The 15,780-nt window shown below is 39.5% G+C and overlaps 1 long non-coding RNA gene across 1 annotated transcript; it reads left to right on the top strand.

Moving 5' to 3' along the window:
• Positions 1-712: 712 nt before the first annotated feature.
• Positions 713-2,415, top strand: LOC145116566 (uncharacterized). Its single transcript, XR_013712186.1, has 4 exons — positions 713-900; positions 1,227-1,306; positions 1,514-1,885; positions 1,977-2,415. It is a non-coding gene; the product is annotated as an uncharacterized LOC145116566 (long non-coding RNA).
• Positions 2,416-15,780: the final 13,365 nt, after the last annotated feature.

The raw sequence follows: 15,780 nt of genomic DNA, 5'->3' as shown, positions 1-15,780 counted from the left end.
TTGATGAGTTTGTGTGAAAAATATGGCCGACAGCGTTGGCCTTATATAGATAATTTTGGCTGTCCGACTCCGACCCCAGCATTTTAGTAATTTTAGTTACACTTACTATTTTGAATATAAAATCCAACAAAATATGATCATTCACGTGGGTTGCTACATGCAAAGTGGTTTATGAAATTTATGAATTATATATATTAAAAGAAAAAAAGAAAACAAACTAAACTAATCTTGTGAAATCTATTTTAAGGAAGTATCAGAAAACATTTCAGTAGCACCTATCGGATTGGGTTTATGTATTGCTTTTGGGATTCCTATACTAATTAATATATACTAACTTCTGTAATGAGGGCAAGTTATTAACTAATTCACAAGGTGTTTGATGAAAGTCATCAAAGAGATCAAACGTCGTTCTTGAGGTGGAAGAACTTGTTGCGATTTATGCAGTTGTGTGAAGCGTAAGTTGTTTTTATGGAAGGGTTTTTATTATCGCATAGAAAATATGCATGGTTCTTCAATTGGTAATCGAAAAGTTTACGGGGAAGAATAGTTTGAAATAACAAAGGGTAGAAATACAAGTTCCAAATACCAATGACAAACAGAGTACAGAATTAGGAATCAAATAAACAGTTACAACAAATCAAGAAAATTGAACAACACCTATATTTGCTCAACTATCATCAATTAAGAAAGGGTCCTAATTCATCCACTGAGGGGTTTTATCCTTCCACTGAAAAAAAAAGAAAGATAGATTGACAATTATACCCCTGGTTTTAATTAATACTAATATTTACGATATGGAAAGTTCCTTCTTTTTTCCAAACGGTGAAAGAGAGAAAGATATTTTTTGTTTCCTCCGGCGCTTCTCCTTCGGTCGTTGCTTCTTCCTCCCAATCTCAAGCAGTAAGTTAAATTAAATCAATCTCCTATGTCTGACTTGAGTTTAGAACCATGGGTGATTTCTTATTCCTGTTAAACTTGAATGTGATGTCGTTAAAATTGACTCAAATGGGAATGGGTAATCGTGCTCGTTCCAGTGGCGCTACTAATCCGATAGGTAAAAAGAAGGCTGCAGACGTCGGTAGCAATGGAGACCGAACGTTCGTTCGATTTTTGCCATGAAAAAAAAACCCACAGTCGGTGGGTGAGGGTGGTGGCGGTAGAATCAACGGAGTTTTAAAGTACTTTAGGCAAACTGAACTGATTAACCATTGGTATTGGATGTGCAGAAATTCAAGACATTGATTACCGGGAGTGCCGATCAGTCAACCAACTGGCCAAGCTATGGGTTATTGAGAGCGGAGCACAGGTTTTCACTTTCAATTTCTATTCCCCTGCTAGAGCTATTGATTTTTCTTTTAGTGATAAGCTTGTTGTAATCACCACCGACCCTTTTATGGGTTTAACTTTTATCCACGTACAACGCATTGCTGGTGACCCTGTGAATAGAGAAAGCAACTTTAATGCATTGGTAATTGGTTTGTGTTATAAAGTGAAAATTTGTGTAATACTGCAGAGGTTGATGAATCTATAGTGGTGCTTAAGGGTCTTCAAGGAAGGATCAATATAGTTGTTTGGGGACCTCTGAAGAAGACCATCATTATTCATTAGTGATGGTGAAGATGTTGTGGTTCGAATTTGGGATACAGAGATACATTTTCTAGAGTAATACTTGTAGAATTTTCAAAAAATCTCTCAACAAATTGTTATATTATTCTTAGGGTATGTGAGTTTGGGAATTAAAAAAAAGGATTGATGTATATGAACTATTCTGCTTTATTATTTTTCTCCAACTTCTGGATACAATCTTGGTGAAGAAGATGAATGGATGGACTTTGTAAAGAAAAAGATTTTTCATGTTAAGGAAGGAGGAAAACTTTTTTTCATGGTAAGTAGTTTGTAAAAGAAAAAGATTTTTCTCTCTTAAATATTTATAAATTAAAACCAAAGGTATAATTGTCAATCTATTTGTTTTTCAGTGGAAGAAGAAAAACCCCAGTGGAAAAATCAGGTCCCATTAAGAAAATTGAAGAACAATGGGTTCACGTGACATTCCTAAATTACCATATGTATCTTAATTTCATTTTCAGCAACTTCTTAATTATTTCGCATTAAATACGAAAGGAGACATCTTATCTTATCGATCTACTAAATTTAATACTCATGCCCTTGATAATCAAATGCGTGAATCCCATTCGAATTTAATATGAAGAAAATCGAAGTATTTCATGATTGAAGCTGTCGTACCACGTGGTGAAACTTTAGTTGCCCAGAAATTATGAAGCTAATTGAAGTGATTGTTTTCCATGTCAGGATCAACGTCACAATACTAATTGGTCAATTAATTTTACAGGTTGACCTGTGTCATCCGGATCCGATTGAATCTCCAATACAGTAATCATCATGATTGTTTTCCATGTTGATGGGATCATATGTCTACTGGAAATTGATTCAGTCATAACAGTTTTTTTTTTTCATACATAATAATATTAGTTTTAAAATTTTGTATTATAGAATTCTATAAAGTATAAATCATTAAATTGTTGTGTACCAATTACTATCCTGAATTGCAGAAAAATTATACATATATATATATATATATATATATATATATATATATATATATATATATATAATAATTTATTTTGTTTGTTCGCTAAAAAATATGTAGAAAAAAAAACTTCTTACCTTCCTACTAAAATTTTTCTTTTTATTTGATCTTGACTCTCTCTCTCTCTCTCTCTCTCTCTCTCTCTCTATATATATATATATATATATATATATATATATATATATATATATATACACACACACACTAGTGGCATACCCGAGCCATGGAGCAGCGGCGAATAGTTTCCGAATAGCAATTAGTTTTCTTTCGAGAGGCTATTTAGGATATAATAAAAGTTTATTGTTGTTTTGGATTAAAAATATGTTATATTTTCGGGTAAAAATAGGTATTTTGCTTATTTTAGTTAAAACTAAAAGACTTTTTGAAATTACCTTTTCTTGTAAAATTCAAATTTTTAGTTGCTAAATCATAACAAAGTTTCGGAAATTAGAATAACTTTTTATGTTCTAGTTTAATTTCTATAAAATTACCAAGTACAACCAACTAATCAACGAATCAAAGGATTCATTTATATCTCACAAACAATCATATAACGCTATTCGAAAAAAATCCAAATACAAATTAATAAACTACGTTGCTATACATTTAAAATTACCATATTTCAAAATAGAACCAACTAATATCACTTGCTTGCTTTTTGTGTTTATTTTAAAGTGCTATGTTCAATATATTTTTCTGTTAAAAAAGTTGATAGATAAATTTTTGATGTTTTCAGCTTAGTATCCCTTATAGGTTCGGTCAAAGCAATGACTTGAGTGAGTAAGGAAGTAGGACCTTTTTACCCCGGACATATAAAATAATAGAAAACTTTTTATACCAAACTTTTGTAGTTTCAATGTACCAACATTAAAGTTTTTACACTAACTTTTTATAGTTTCAAGATGGGCTAATGGCATAAAAACCCTCAAATTTGCACGAAATTGGTGGATTTGCCCAAAGTTCAAATTTATGCCCGTTTTTGCCTTAGACTTGCATTAAATGGGTCGTTTTTGCCTATTAACCGGTTTCCCTTTAATCAAATGGTTACCACTTGCTTAGCTGAAAGGATCATTAACGTCGTTTGGGAGAAAACTCCAAGTCCTTATGAATGTTAAATTGTCACATCCTCATCCTCGCTCTATATCCCGATTACTTTTCACCTTTACCCATTTCGTCGACTGAAATTTTGTATACACAGAGAAAAGCTTTACAAAAGAGGGTTTTCTTGGAGATGATTAGGGTAAAATTGTTCTTCAAAAGGTAAGGTTTTTACATGTCATGATCTTGTTGTGTTTAAATTCAACATTTCTTGAAATGGGTTCCTAAACTTATTGTGTTTATGTAGGAGGGTGTAATGGCTTCATCAGACAAAGGGTACGCTGACCCCTTTGATGTCATACATGAGCCATTTTCTAGCTTGAGTGAAATGGATTTTGAACTCCATGACATTTACATGGACCACGAACCAGATGAAGAATTTGTGTCCTCACTTGATAAATGTAAGGATATCTTCCTAAATGCTCTATTAAGTGATGAAAACCTACGAAATTCTTGTATGGCTGATGAAATCAGAGCACAAGTGTACCATGCTACTGATTGGCAGAGTGATGAAGACGAACATGAGGTATTGAAAAACAACTATAGAATTCATGACCCAACCATCAAGTGGGACAAGATGGTACCAAAGCTTGGTGACGTCTTTGAATCCTCTGCCCAGTTGAAGTTTTGTGTTACCAATTATGTAACATCCATAAAAATCATGCCAAATTTAAACTTTTAAAATATTCCAAAACCATTGAATATTACAAAAGTAGTTTTCAAAATAGTTTAGTATCAAAATATCCCAGAATCAAATCATAAACAATAGGAGGCGTACGATCATGCCTTCGCCTTCCTGCGATCATCAGAAGTACCTGAAACAAAAATCAACCACTGTAAGCCCGAAACTTAGTGAGTTCCCCCAAAATATCCATACGCACATCAACATACATATAACACAAACAACATACTATGGTTCCAATCAACCATCGCGTTGGAATACCCCAGGCCCTCAACCATCAGGTTGGAATGCCAATCATACTATAGGTCCAGTCATTCTCGGGATGGAATACCCCAGGCCCACAACCATCAGGTTGGAATGCCCTCATATTATGAGCCCAATCATCCTCGGGATGAAATACTCATGGCCCACAACCATCAGGTTGGAATGCCCATGTCTGTTGGCTCTCGCACAAAACAGATGAGCCTCTACCACTAATCAACATGTGCACATATATCAGATAATCACATAACAGTCCGTAGACAAACAAACCGATCTAACCAATCATACTAGCATAACATCATCCTATCTACCAGGATACTGATCTACAGATCATAGCAACATAATACCATCCTATCTACCAGGTTACCAATCTAACAGCTCATACTAGCATAACATATCAGAATACAATAAAAAAGGTCCGACCTTGGTGCCTTAGACCCTTGAGCATAGTGAGGAAAACTCACCTCACAAATGTCGAACTGAAGTGATAACCTCAAACCCTCGAATCACAGCCACGAACTCCACCACCTATATTTGCCACAAGACCGCTCCCATAAATTCCAATTTACTAAAATACCCCCAGAAGTCAAATAGTCAACCCTTGGTCAAAGTCAAAGTCAACGGTCAAAGTCAAAAGTCCATGTTGACCCAACTCGTCGAGTGCAGCTAACAACTCGTCGAGTTCCGTAAGGGTCCAGAAGGTCATAAAACCCTCACTGACTCGCCGAGTTTACTACCAACTCGTCGAGTCTATGCATGTTCAGAAGTCGAGGAAACCCTAACTGGCTCGTCGAGTCATCCTGCTGACTCGCCGAGTTCATGCAGGAACCCTCAAGGCTAATCTTCATCGGACTCACCGAGTTGGTCATGCAACTCGTCGAGTCTCTTCAGTCCTTTCTCCATTCAGATGCTTATAAGCCACCCAAAGCTCCATATTGCAGATCTGAGTTCCTAGAGCATACTTCCTACGTAAAGTTGCAAACTTTACGTACATGCAAGGTGTTAATGGCCAAAATCAAGCTAGAGAAGATGTTCTTAGTGAGGGAAAGGCATTATCTTGCTAAAGGCTTAAACTTTATGACCATAAGAACCAAGATGAGCCTAGATCTGAAGTTGCAACTTCAGATCTTGCCCAATACCCGAAATGAATCACCAATCATGCTAGAATAGCCCTAATCTCAAGCATGAAGAGATTTAGATAGAAGGAAGTTCAAGGTAAAGACTTGTTACCTTCAAGTGATGCTAAAATGGAGTAGAGTTCAGATCCTCAATTGTTCCTTGCTCAAAGCTTCTTGATCTTAAAGCTCCTTTCACCAAAATCCACCTTCCAAGCTTAAAATCACACAAATATAGAGAGAAAACGTGGTTTAGGGTTTCTGGGCTCAAATGGGGATGTAAGGGAGGCTAATGATCCTTTAAATAGGGTGAAAAACCCCGGAAATTAGGGTTTCATCCTCCAGCTCCAACTCGTCGAGACGGTCCTCCAACTCGTCGAGTTGGTCACTTATAACACGCGACCAAATCCATGCCTACTCGACGAGTCAGGGCATCCAACTCGTCGAGTCGACCTTTCAAATGGAAATATAAGACTGAAAAGTTTATACCTGAGAGTCGGGGTGTTACAAACTATGTTGTCTCACATGGTTATAAAATATACTTTGAAAAATGTGATAGTAAAAGAATTGTAGCTAGATATGGCAATAGGAAGGAGGAGAGTAAATGTCATTTCATACTTTATGTTGCATGGATGTACAAGGAAAGATTTTTTCAGATCAAAGTTATGAATGCTGGCCATAAATGTTTTAGGCAGTTTAAGTTTGGATCCATTGTTTCCCTTGAATGGATTGGAAAACATGATGTGACTGAAATTGCAAATAAGCCAAAGATGAAACTTCAGGAAATGATTGATGACATCAGAAAAAGGTATAGGTGTATGGTATCTATATGACAAGTTAGAAGGGCAAGGAAATCGGCCAAAAATTTAATAGAAGGTAAACTCACTGAGCATTATGCAAGGATATGGGATTATTCCCATGAATTGTTAAGGTCAAACCCAGGGTCCACATGTCAAGTTGGTGTAACAACCAATCCAGATGGAAAGAATTATTTTCACAGGTTTTACATTTGTTTCAAAGCATTAAGTGTTAACTGGAAAAGAAGGTGTAGGAGAGTAATTGGGCTTGATGGGTGATTTCTAAAGGGGCAGGTGAAGGGTGAACTGCTAACAACCATTGGTAGAGATGCCAACAACCAGGCCTATCCAATTGCTTGGGTTGTTGTTGATGTGGAAAATAAGTCGTCCAACTGGACTTGGTTCCTTGAGCTACTCAGTGGTGATCTAGACCTTATTGATGGCAGGGGCTTGGTAGTTATATCAGATCAACATAAAGTAAGTTTCTTTATAAAATATTAATCCTTTTCAAATTACTTATAAATACTTACATGTATGATGGTTTTTGTATAGGGTTTGTTGCAATCTGTTATAGATATATTGCCACCTGTGGAGCACATGCAATGTGCCTGATGCATATATGCAAACTTTAGAACAGCTTACCCTGGGTTGGAGTTCAAGAAGTTATTTTGGGCTGTAACTATGAGTTGTCTGGAAGGGGATTTCAAGAGACACATGGACACAATTAAAAATCTCAATTAGGGTGCATATAAGCATCTGATGTCCAAAGAACCCCAAACATGGTGTATAGCTTACATGAGTACAAGGTATGCATGTGAGGTGGTGGAGAATGGTATATCAGAGTGCTTCAACTCCATCATTGTGGATTCTAGGAAAAAAAATTAATCACAATGCTTGAAGAAATAAGGATATACATCATTAATATATTTTCTCACATGATTGAGGAAAGCACTAAATGGAATACCCGTATCTGTCCAACAGTGTTAAAAAATATGAAGCTTTTTAGGAAGAACACGAGGTAACACTCTAACATGTAACTTTTGTTTCAATTTCATTAGGTAACACTTTAACATACTACCACTAAACTTATGGATGTAGGTTTTGGTTAATAATTTATAGTCAACAACATGTGTTTGAAGCAAGGAGAGGATGTGATAGCTACATGGTGGATTTGGATGGAAGGCATTGTACCTGCAGGTTACGGGATATGGATGTGTTCATGCCATTGCAACCATCAACTATATCCATCAAATGTCTGATGAGTATATTGATGACATGTTTTCCAAGGAACAATTCCTAAAGTGTTACTCTGCTAACATTAGTCCAGTGAATGGTTCAAATCTGTGGCCTCAAACTGAATTCATAAATCCCTTACCACCAATGTCAAGGAGAATGCCTGATAGGCCAAAGGTCAATAGAAGGAGACATGTAAGTGAAAATGATAGAAGAGTACACACCCCAAGAACTGTAAGGTATGGTAACTGCTTTGAGTACGTCCATAACCATAAGGGATGCGGGAATTCAACCAGGGAACTTGTCCCTATGCCACCAAATAAGAGAGGAAGGCCAAGGAAGGAACAATGTGAACCCAGTCAAGCATCATGTGATAGGTCTAAGAGGCAGGAACCAGTTCCTATGCCACCAAAGAAGAAAGGAGGGCCAAGGAAAAAGGTCCAATCTAACCCAAATCAAGCATCAAGTTCTAAATCTGTTAAAAGAAAAAAGAAGACGGGTATAAAAAAAAGGGTGGTGGTATTGTGGAATATAGAGTTCTAGTTGATGAGCATGATGGTATAGATGGTCATGTTGAAGGTAGGGGCTTTGAGGAACAAATGAAAGATTTGTTTGACAAAGAAGATATTGATGATGACAGTGTGGTTGATATGTTGTGCACTTTTGAAGCTGCTATTAGCCAACCAAAGCATAATAATGAGAAAGGTGATGGATTCCAAGATGCAATGGATTATATTCTTCAAGGTATTCTTCATGGTAATGATGAAAAATGTGTTGAGGATGTTGAAACTTCCATGACAAAAACACTTAATGAGGTTGGAGATGCAATGGTGTAACATCCCGGAATTTGCAGGTATTTCCGAATCCTCCCTTTTATTAGTATTTTGTCATTTTTAGTCCTTTGGGATGGAAGGGTGTAGCCATGAGATGCCCTAATGGCTAATATTGTAATTTTGAATCAGGAGGAGTACGCTGCGCGTACATAAAGGTACGCTGAGCGTACTAGGCGGGCCCTAGTATGCTGGGCGTACTCACGTCAGGTGGAAACCCTAATATTTAGGGTTTGGGTGGTATATAAGTATCCTTATGAGATCATAACCCTCTACCATTTCAGCCTCCATAGTCTTGAGCCGTTTTCCCCAAACCCTAACCTCTCTCTTGAGTGTATGATCTAAAAGTGTGTGTTTTGAGTAGTTGAAGAAGAAGAAGTTGCATCAAGGTGTTGGAGAAGGAAGGAAAGCTTGAAGATATGAGATTATCTTGTCCTCTAGAAGCTCCAGGAGGTAAAAAGCTTCTACCTTTGTGCTTATATGATGTAGATCTTGCCTTGATAGCTTTATGACACCTTTCTTGTCCCAAAAAGTCCCAATATTGTGCATGTTATGTTTTGGACATATTAAGATGTCCTTTCAAACCCTAGGAAGGGTTCTAAGTGATAAAACTGAGGTCCCAATGGCTAGAAGTGTCCCATGCAAGTGGTAGAAAGGTCTTAATGGATTAAGACGCTGCATTAAGAACTTTCTGGACGTTTAAAGTCTTAAAGTTTGAGACTTTATGGTTCTAAGACACATTTGGTCGATGGATCTGGAACTTGGGCTTAAGTGCTTAAGCCATTAAGCACTTATTTGAGTTTTGAGTACAACGAGGGTACGCCCCGCATACGCAGTCAATGTCCCCGCTTTCCAGTCAACGTGAGGCTCGCGTACGCCCCACATAGCTTCAGAGTACGCCCATCGTACGTCTTTTGTTGGGCTTTTGCGATTTGGGCTTCGGGTTTTGGGCCATCTTTGGGCCAGTTGGTTTGGACCCCTATTGGACTTTCTGAATAGTAGTGTCTTGGGCCACATATGGAAATGGATCTTAGGATGAGGCCCGATTAGAGAGTTTGTCCCAATTTAGAAAATTAGGCCAATTATGGGCCTTGTATATTGGGCTTTTGGATTAAGGAATTGGAGTTGGGCCTTGGCCCAACTTAAGGAAAGGATAGAATGGACTGTTACCATATGTTTGGACCCTTAGCCAAGATTGGTATTCAACTGTTGAATTAGTGTTCATTTATTGTGATAGTTTGGGATTCTCGGTGAGTCAGCAGTCAGAGATTTCAGTACAGTTCGACATTGTGAGGTGAATTATTCTCACTATATCAACAAGGTCTAAGGCACCAAGGCCAGCCCTTTTTGGATTGTATCCTAGTTATAGGATGATGTTATGTTTAGTGATCTGTTAGATCTGTATCCTGGTTATAGGATGATGCTATGTTTAGTGATCTGTTAGATCGGTATCCTGGTATATAGGATGATGCTATGATTAGCGTATGATATTTATGTGTTTGATTGTGTGATTGCGGGTGGGTTGAGGCGGTCCTGCTTCGTGCTCTAGGCCAACAGAACCAGGGCGGCCCGGATAGACTAAAGGCCCATCGGGGCGTACCAGTCAGGCCGAAGGCCCGGAGAACGGTCCAGACAGGCTGAAGGCCTGGTAGGGCGGACCAGACATGCTGAAGGTTCTGAGAGTGGGCCAGATAGACTGAAGGCCCGGTGAGGGCGGTCCAGTCATACTGAAGACTCTATATGCATGATGTTTGTTGTGATATTGTTCTGGTTTGTATGACGTTGGTATTTTGGGGGAACTAACTAAGCTTCGGGCTTACAGTTTTGCATTTTTTTCAGGTACTTCGGATGATCTCGGAAAGGCGAAGGATTGATCGTGCACCTCCTCATATTTTAGGACTTTGATTTATGGGATTCTCTTATATGAAACTATTTTGAAAACATTTTGTAATAACTATTGGTTTTTGGATGTTTGAAAAAGTTTTAAATTTGCATGAATTTTATGGATGTTACAAGTTGGTATCAGAGCCTTGGTTTAAGTGAATTGGAGGAACACTCGTGTGAATCCAGTCTCAAACTAAGGAAAAGATTTTCAAAATGATTTTCAAATGGTTTTCAAAATACTAAAGGATGATGTGATGTGTACGATCAGCCGGAGCCAGTAAGTAGACCCCAAAATACCATACGATTTATTTGATATTGTGATATGTTAGAACAACATGCTAGTGATAGGCTAGGGATCTTCAGGAATTTCATGATAGAATTGCATGATTATATGATGCCTGTTAGCCTAGGGTTTTCCTTATATGAAATTGACATCATTACTGTAGTTGCTTAGTGTATGCATCACGGTTGTATATAACTAAAATCGTATAGCCTGAGAATGTTTGGTTTGGTATTATTTCCTGTTCTTGTCTGATAAAGGGCTTAGGGTAGGATCAGATATTTGAATGTCTATAGGGTCCAGTGTTATGTATGGCTAGCATACACAAATGCTGCAGGGTTGGTGGAAGTTTCATGGATGAGTTGTGTGGGGTCAGTCGACCAGTTGAGAGATGTTTAGCCTTCCTCTAGGAGTGAGGATTGAGCGCTCGCCTATTCTTATGTATATTGTTAGGGCGTTGTGATGATCCTTGAGACAAATATGGGTAGGTGTGGAAGGTAGTATGTGCCCGTACTACTGAAAACACAGGACCCATACGCGTAGCAAGGAAGTCACAGCCCCTAGGGATTTGTTGGGAGTTGGTTCCCCGTTATCATATGTAATGTTTGATATCTTCCTGGTATATTTCCAGCATGGTAGTTACGAGGCGATATGTGACCGGATTCGGGTCGGGATCAGGAGATGGCAGTCAGGGTGGACCAGCAGTGCCCGAGACCATTGGTCAGATGAGACCAGATGAGTTGGATGTCAGGATTAGGGAGATCTTGCATGATGAGGTTGCTACACTTTTTCGGGCTCATTTACCGGAGATGTTTGGGTCTATCAAGACCGCTATGGTAGTGTATTTTGATGAGCGCTATGCATCCATTACTGAGATGGCTGTCGTTGTAGCTTTCGCAGCCGTAGCAGCTGCAGGTGGTGGGGCCAGTTGGGCTTTCCAGTACCGGGACTTCGATAACACAAATCCCCCGACTTTCGATGGGATTCAGGACCCGATCATAGCCATGAGGTGGCTATCTGACGTGGAGGGATGTTTCTTCACATGCTCATGTCCTACTGACCAGAAGGTCAGGTGTGCTCTGAACCTGCTGAGGTCCGGAGCGAAGGACTGGTGGAGATTGATGACGGGTTCGTATTCTGATGAGCAGAGAGTTGCAATTACTTGGTATCAGTTCAGGGAGATGTTCCGTGCTCGCTATATTCCGCTGGTTGAGCGAGAGCGGCTGGCACAAGAGTTTTTGGATTTGAGACAGGGTACGGAGTCGGTGACGGAAGTCAACCGGATGTTTACTGAGAGGGCGATGTTCTGCCCGGAGTTTGCTTCCGATCAAGCTCAGATGATACGTTATCTGAGCATGCTCAACACCGACATCAGACAGTTTGTTGCTACCCAGCGTTGTGATACATTACTGGAGTTATAGGAGGCCGCTAGGCGGCGTGAGCTTGAGATTGAGCTGCAGTTGTGTAACATCCCAAAATCCAAGGCTAAAAATTTCATTTTTAATTTAATAAATCATTAAACAGATTATTAAAAATATCATTGAGTTATCCCATATCATAAAAAAACCCATAAGTCATATGTCTCAAAACAAGTCATAATAATTTCAGAGTACAAATCCCAAGAACATCATAGTGCGGAAAATAGTGGTGTGATGCGCTGCAGTCATGCCGACTCCTTTCCCTTCGAAGAAGAAGTACTTGAAACCAAAATTGAAAACCGTAAGCACAAAGCTTAGTGAGTTCCCCCATCATACCACATACCATATAAGCCCATAATGCCTAACATATCTGGGTGCTGGCCTCCCCTTCGGTCTCTTTCAACCGGTAACTGCCTAGCATATCTGGGTGTTGGCCTCCCCTTCGGTCTCTTTCAACCGGTAACTGCCTAGCATATCTGGGTGCTGGCTTACCCCTTCGGTCTCTTTCAACCGGTAACCGGGGACTATTTCACCCATACTACTACCACATAATACCCTAGCATATGCATATAAATCATATACTGCCTCGCATATCTGGGTGTTGGCCTCCCCTTCGGTCTCTTTCAACCGGTAACCGATGACTATTTCACCCCCTCCCACTACCACATAATAACATAACATACTAGCACATAAAGCATAACAGATATTGGCATACCAGACAATTATCACAAAGACAGTCATCTCAACTATAATCAATACTAGTGGGCCGACATTGGTGCCTTCAACCCACCCCTACTGGAAGGTAACTCACCTCAAATGCTGCGTAGTAGCTGAACTGTCATCGGCTCTGAAATCTGCCCCATTCAAACTCAAAACAACGATTCGACAACAAAACTATCACCACCAACAACAACCAATGTACCAAAACATATTAGCCACAAAATCAGAGTTGGTTAGACACACAAGTGAAGCACCAAGTTCACGCTTGACTACAAAAACAATAATATAACCAACTCAAACAATCCACATTATCAAGACTTGTTAAAAAACTCAGAATGCAACACAATGTTCTCCTGGAGACAAGCTTCATACTTCGCTTGAACAAGCGTCCCCTGATTTTCTAAAGATGTTACCTTGGCCGCAGCATCCTGATAACGTGTTGACAAGTCAGCATACATTTCTACAACTTTCACCAACATTTCCTCGCTTGCAAGGTTCATGGCTTCGGTAGCACGTACATTCACCTCCACGACCAAAAACCGATCTCGCAATGTCAACAACACATCAAAAAATTGGAAATCTCGCCCAAGCACGGAAGAGATAATTTTCTCTGCACAAGCTATAAACCGGCATGCTTCATTCAACTCCTCCTCGAACAACACACAAGAACGACGCCCACCTACGACGTTGGGAAAGCAATGTTAAAAAGAACAAAGTAATCACATACAATGCACAACATAGACACAAATGAGTGACGCACACAATACAACTACATTCAAACCGGTTTGAGGGCCACATGACCAAACGACAAGGGAGAGGCGCATCAAGGACCAACATGGGAAATCACCTGGAGAAATTGATCAGGCAAAAGAACCCGCCTATGTTTTCGGCTAAAGGAGACACCTATGGGGGACACAACTCCCGCATAGCTAGAAGAGCTGACCTGTGCAGAACCGATCACGGGACAAGATGTATCCAACAACTGCTCGATAGAGAAAGCATCCGACCCAAAACCCGGGAGCGCAAGAGGCGACCCGGGTGTCACAGTCACTTGGTCCACCTTTTGGTCTGGAACAACGTCATCCACCACAATGGACTCGGGTGGGATATCACCAGCCAAATAACCCGTCAGTTGGAAAGTGCATTTACTCCCATCTACAATAATAAATGAGCATAGAGAAAATATAAAAAGGTAGCATTTATATATCAGGAGATTACCCACAACCAAGGGATGAAAAACAAAGGAAGTAATGCTAAATCTAGTAAAAAGGTTCGAAAAACCTACATGACATACAGATAATACTGGTAGTTAACCACAGGCTTTCCAGAATAGGCTCATGTGACACAGGGCAAGTACAACTTCTGGTAGAAACGTTATCTTTACACAGAAATGCGAAAACAAAGGAACAAAACCAATAAGATCAAAAGACAAATACACCGAGCCATCCCCAAGTGAAACATAGCATGGGACAAATGGGAAACACAAGCTATGTATGTCAACCCAGCAGAACCTACTTTTCCAGTTTCCATTCGAACAAGCCAAATCTGGAAACAGAGGAAAGTAGCGACTGTTGAAAGAAAACCAGTCACCATACCTCTTCTAACGAAACACGGAGACATCAAGAGGTATCTCATGAGAAACGTAAAATACTTAGAAAGTAACAATATTGGACACCGCATTCGGACACAGTTGGACAAGATGAACTTTGAACAAACAGAGAACCTCTAAGAAAAAGCGAGACGGAGGTAATCGCAATCCACACATAAGATGTCGAAGATAAAATCCAACTTTACCAGGCAAAGCATCAAGAGCATAAGAAGATGAGTATGGAACCTGTAACCCAAGCACATGGGAAAGATAATACTCATGGCTATACCGCTCCAACATGCAGCAGTCCACTTTGGACGAAACTGCAGACATGTCATTACCCATCCCAATCATAGTAAAGGAAAAGTCAAAGAGAAGGCAAGTAAGGAAGTTTTTACAAGAACAATCAGGATTACCTGATAAATAATCAGAGGGACCGGTTAAAGCATTTAATGCGGGCAATCTAATCAAAGCAAGCGAGATGACGTGCGACGGTACAAGCATTTAATGCGCAGCATGCGAAGGATCTTGCAGTACCCGATATGGCTTTAAAAGTATGAACAGAAAAAATATTTCAACAATATCCTTTCACCCTTCAGACTGGGGGGCTTAATGGTGTACCAAGCCGGTAGTCCGAGGAAACCTACTGCCGACCCATTACCTACCAGGTCGGCTTTACAGGAATTGCCACCTGTTTCGGGAAAATATGTATTCGAACATACCGTACGTAAGCATCATAATCGTATCCCATAAAATATGTTGAACAATATTAAGCAAATAAAATAAGCAAGGAAAGGACACAAAGAAAGACCGCTCACAGACCGGGTAACAGGTGAAGGACATGTCTAAGGAGTGGGCTTTACTAACCATGGACGGCCTATAAATATCCTCGGGGGACATGCTAATAACGTAAGGAAAAAAAGACACATACTCTTTGATACAAAAGCAATACCGAAATATCGCATCCTAACTTAGGCATTGGAGAGCTATGCTGGGGTCAAGCCATCAGTATGGTTGTCTGACCTAGTCTTTGTTATTCTTATACGGAGTGAATTCCCGGACGCCTATAAGACGGAACCCTCCTGGGTGAAAGAGCCGGCCCATCATGTGCCTAGAGTTAGCTGTATCAACATGTAGCAATCCAAATGTTTGACTAAATATCTCAAAGTTACTTCAATGCCTTATTTGTCTACCTACTTAAGAAAACCTTTCAGTCGACTCACTTATTATACGGTCTTCCTCTTGATTGTCTATATGCTCTCTCTC

Source organism: Lactuca virosa, chromosome 5 (genome assembly GCF_052849685.1).
Source record: "Lactuca virosa cultivar CGN04683 chromosome 5, Lactuca_virosa_CGN04683_v6, whole genome shotgun sequence".
In the NCBI taxonomy this organism is placed as follows: Eukaryota; Viridiplantae; Streptophyta; class Magnoliopsida; order Asterales; family Asteraceae; genus Lactuca; species Lactuca virosa.
This window is presented reverse-complemented; position numbering and strand designations above follow the sequence as displayed.